General features: G+C 41.5%; 1 protein-coding gene across 6 annotated transcripts in view; it reads left to right on the plus strand.

Moving 5' to 3' along the window:
• LOC126921230 (ankyrin repeat domain-containing protein 50-like) overlaps nt 1-5,032 on the plus strand; it is a 222,538-nt gene that overhangs the window by 27,482 nt on the left and 190,024 nt on the right. For 5 of the 6 annotated variants that reach the window (XM_050732598.1, XM_050732599.1, XM_050732592.1 and 2 more), the window contains exon 2: nt 2,959-3,045. The exons of the other annotated variant lie outside the window; for it this stretch is intronic. The gene's annotated coding sequence lies outside the window, so the exon portion shown is untranslated. The remainder of the gene's footprint in view (nt 1-2,958; nt 3,046-5,032) is intronic. 6 annotated transcript variants of the gene reach the window in all.

Here is a 5,032-nt window from a genome sequence, read left to right on the forward strand (position 1 = left end):
AAAAAAAAAAAAAAAAAGAAGAAGAGAAAAAGAAAAAATAAAGAAAGATTTTTTTTAAAACCGACTATTCATCTCAGCGAGTGACGACAGCCAAACAACGGCCACCAAGTGTCACCCAATGAAGCGTGCGAGCTAGCGAAAAATTGGCGCGTCAAACGGCGCAGATAGAGAATCTCGCGGAAAATTAGAAGATGGGATGGCGCGCAAGAACGATATTTCACGATGGAACCAGGGCAACGTTAATCATCCTGATCTGTCGTGGAATTAATACGTGCTCCGACTAGCGGAATAAGAGAGAAAAAGCGAAAAAGAGAGAGAGAGAAGGAGAGGGTGTAGCAGTCGCTCTTATCAGCCCGGAAGCTATTAACCTGGTAAAACTTACTTTTCCTAAAACTGGGTTAATCATCTGTTCCGCGAGCCCAGCTGGATTATCCGATCTTGCCGTCCTAAATTCGAAATTCCGGCGTGCAACGAGCGGCTCCACTCGCCTGCTCGCTCCGCGCCTGTAATTTGACGTTAATTGGCTGACCGAATGGATTTTCCGATTCTATCGATCGTTCAAACTGTTTCGAGCACGCTTTCGCCAAATAGAACTAGAACTATCTATCAACTGCACGTGACGCTCGACGAATTTCGAATTCCTGATAATTGATAGAACGCCAGCCAATAAACAGGCAGCTTTATTTTCTATTAATACGTATTGTTACGTGTATTTGATGTTACGTGTGAAATGTTAATCGGAGGGTTAAATATCGGGCAGAAGTTAAACAAATTACTTTGTCTTTCGCTTATTCCTATTTCCTTTTTTTTTTTTAAGATATCAATGAATCACGATTGCCTTTGAAGCGTACGAAGCAAACGCTTCTTGAATCGTAGCAGTGTCCGCTTAAACTTCAAATTTCTTCGCGATAACGTAGAAAGACAGGATTTACGGTCTATTGGAATTTATTAGACGATTAAAGACTGGTCGACAAAATAAGTCCAATTCGTAATAAGAGACAAATGATTCACGATTCGCTATTTACCACTCGAGGATTAAATTTCGAGCAAATTTTCGAAAAATTGTTTCGATCAAGATGTAGTTTAAATGTTTGCTACATTTGAAGGCTTGGATCGGTGGTTTAAAAGCTTGGAATTTTTCCAAATCCTAGCGGAAACTGAGAACACGTGCGAATATGTTCGACTCGATTACCACTTCGTGGGTTATTCTGCTCGATTATTTATTCGAGGCATATGCGATATAAAGTTAGATTCTCAAGGATCCGTGTGCTTGTTTTTTGTAATGCGCCAGGATAATCAGTGATGTTAAACCGTGTTGAACGAGGTTGCCTCCTAAATGGATCTACCATTTAATGGACCATTGAGGAACTTTGCTCGCTATTCACGTCGTTGGTAGTTCCATCGAAAGCTGTAAATTCCTGACTAGTGATCGATAATCGTTAGCGTTCACTGTCCTGCAAACATAAGATAGACGTAGAAAAGTAGAATTGTTTTCTTTTTAATAAAATGTCTCAGTATCCTCGAGAGAATACTCTGATCTATATTTGCAGCTGTTCCAGTGACAAATGAAATTTACATATATCACGATAGATAGCTTCAACAGTTATAGCCCAACGAAAGTTTATCCCGTGCATCTTGAAACTGCAAAATGGAAAATGGAATATAATTTATACAGTGCGTATCGCGTCAGAATCGATCGTCCAAATTTGTCGCGCGTCTCATACAGATTATGACAAATCGTTCGACTGGAATGTAGAAGTACGTGTTGGGTACATTGAAAACAGCTTCAGCGACTATAGTTCAACGAATATTGATCGTGTATGTTGAAACTGGAAGACGGAAGATGAAGCAAAATTTATATAGTACGTATTTTGTCGAAATCGATCGTCCAAATTTGTCGCGCGTCTCATACAGATTATGATAAATTCTTCGACTCGAAGGTAGAAATACGTGTTGGCTACGTTTAAAACAGCTGCTACGGCTACGGTTCGATGGAAATTTATTTTATATCCGGAAATTGAAAAGTTCGATTGCAGAAGTTCGAGTTTTAAGCTAGCGATACTCGAAGTTAGAAGTCTTAAAAACCGGGATTTAAACGTTAACGCCACGAGTTTCTTCCAGCGTTTAAAATATATTCGACAGACGCGTGTTCTGTCGATTATTGTAATTCTTCGACGATTTTGTGTAATCGAACAGACACGATTGGCGGAAAGTGTTGAAACTGGCGAAACCCTGGACCCAACAGGGAAAATGGCAGAATTTTCGTGCAACTGCACAACGATACTAATCGATACTTGGCCGGTATTTCGTTGAAAAGGGATACCTTTGATCGTTGATTTCGACCGAATCGCCGGAATATCCGATTATCCGGAGGACGTTGGATGGAGTTGTTAAAATACTTGACCGTCACGTTCCAGCGGCATCGACGGCTTATGAACGAACGCGCGCGAATAGAAAGGCCGCGCGTGATATAATTTCGCGATCGTACCGTCAATTTGCTCAATGCTAACCGCGTAATTTCAACGTCCTTGTTAAACTACACCACCGCAGGCCTTTTTGTGCCACCGACCATCGTTTACGACCGACAGATCATTTATTTTCGATATGAAATCAATTCGATGCGTGCTGGTCTTGTTGCTTGTCGCTAGTTTCGCAGAGTGAAAAGTGGATTGAAAAGTGAACAGTCACGATACGAGCGATTGTGATTTTCATGTTGCGCGGTGGAAATATCGACGTATTCGGGAAATTGTCGACACTGATCGGTAATTAATTTTTGTCAAGAGCTCTTAAAAGGCGATACAATTTTGCAAAATCCAGACGAAATACAACTCTATCGTATAAATGTTCAGCCATGGATTGATATCCTTCTTGCGATTGTTTTATTTCTGATACTAAGTTGACGAACCATTTATGGTAACCAATTTTAGCGTATCAATTGTTCGTTTTTATGATTTACAGCGAATATCCTGGTAGCGCACGGAGGAAACGCATCGTCTTGGATAGGCCACCGGAAATCGGAGGAAGAGATTCCGCGCGAGTTTAAACGTGAGTTGGCTTCAAAAATATCAAATCCCTTTCGTCTCATTGGCGTTTGAACGTTTATTCGTAAACACGTGTCGCTTCGTGAATTAACATCGGACATATAGACATTTCTCGAATGAAGTTTTAATCAATTTCCAAGTCAAACGTGCAAAAACTGCGGAATTTCTTTATCCTCGGTTTCTTTATACGAAAAAACCAGGATGGATGTTGAGATAAATGTCAGGTTGGTATGATCACATGCAGAGTTGGTACGACTACTTGCGATTCTCCTATGTTTTTCCCCGTTCGCTACATTTTCTTTTTGTCCGAGTATCCGGTGTGTGAAATGGCTGTACGAGCTGGTGAAATACACGGCATACAAAACTAACCTGCGTGAATCAATTAAATATCAAACCCCAAACCTATTTGATAACATTAGATACGAAGGTAGCAGCGATAATTTTCCACGAAATTCTACTAGAACCAAAGGTAGATCTCGCGCTCGCACCTGCTGTCCGCGGCGTAAACTCTTCGTTGTAACCTCTGGCTACCCTTGGACCGAGGAAAAAAGGGAAGGATGCACGGCTGGCTGGGAACGAAGGCGAATCGTGGCCCTGGAGAAATGCGAGAGACAGCCGGCGTAAAGAAATAAGAGGAACGCCAAGACGAACGAGCTCGAACGCGTCGCGAACAGATGTTAACGATAAGATTTATGAATTTTTCAAGTTTGCGCTCCGCCTCATCTCGTCCGTTGAACGTTGGACGTTGGACGTTGGACGGTGAACGTCGGGCCGCGTTCCGTTTGCCACGCAACCGTTTCGTTTCGTGCCACTTCGTATGGTTCGTTAACAGGCCATGGCCCAATTATACGCGTGCAACGTGACAATCAAACGAACGTAATTCGAAAGATACAAAGGCAATGTCAAACCGCCGTCCACGCCACAAGGCTGCGCGAGGTACGTTTCAACGAGGTGATATTTCCAAGCAAAAAGTCGAGGCGGCCAGCGTAGCAATTGGCATAATTAAGGATACGAAACAACAGGCTCAAACAGCCTTGAACGTAATATCGTTGTCACAAAAGATATTATTTCTCCTCGAGTTCTTAGGTGATACGTGGAAATTGATCATGTTCGAGGACGATCGCTATCACCGCTCAAGATTTTTTTGCAGGAAAAAGACAAGTAGCTCGTTGGCTCAATCCCTGAACCGATCGTTTTCGATTTAATCGGTCAAAAGCGGAAATCTTCTTTCGGCGGATCGTTTCACCCATTGAAAATTCATTAGCGGATTTGAGAAGATATACCCGTGCTGTACAGGGATTTATGGTTTTATTATCTTCCTTTTGGAAGGTTTCCAATTCTTTCATGATCGTGTTTCCGTCCAGTATTTAGCTTAATCGGCTAACTGGCTTCGACTTGTCGATACATTATCAATAAAGACAGAATATTGAACAGTGCAAGATTATCTAAATTGGTCAGTTTTGTTCGAGTTATTTTTTAGTTCCCAAACCTGACGGATCTTATCGTTTTATTTGAAATTTAAAAAGATCGAGTAAATTTATCCAGAGTTTTCATTTCAAATGGGAAGATAGACGGTGGCCAGATTGATTTATAGAATACATACTACTTTTTATTCATTATTGCTTAGTCCGTGCCTTTCGACTTTGGACGAGCTTTCGGTTTTACATCTCTTTTACCTATTTCGCTTCTTATATATCTACCCCACCTCTTATCCACTCCATTATATCGCACTCCCTTAATTATTCTGTCTCCAAAACTATGGCAACTTTTGAGCTTTTGCCTCCTTGCTGTGCTTCCCTATCGTCGTTCCTCCCCGTCTTGTATTGCCCTCCTCTTCTCTATTATTGCTTTTAGTTCTGTTAGTCCTTCTCCAGTCTCATTTAATGTTTTTCCGTGTCCTTTGGTCCTCCCGTTATTTCGCATTCTTCTTTTACATGTCTCAGGTCTTCTTCTTTCCTTTCACATAGTCCGCATCTTTTTTCTCCCTGCTC

The sequence above is a fragment of the Bombus affinis genome, chromosome 10, assembly GCF_024516045.1.
Source record: "Bombus affinis isolate iyBomAffi1 chromosome 10, iyBomAffi1.2, whole genome shotgun sequence".
NCBI classification, from domain to species: Eukaryota; Metazoa; Arthropoda; class Insecta; order Hymenoptera; family Apidae; genus Bombus; species Bombus affinis.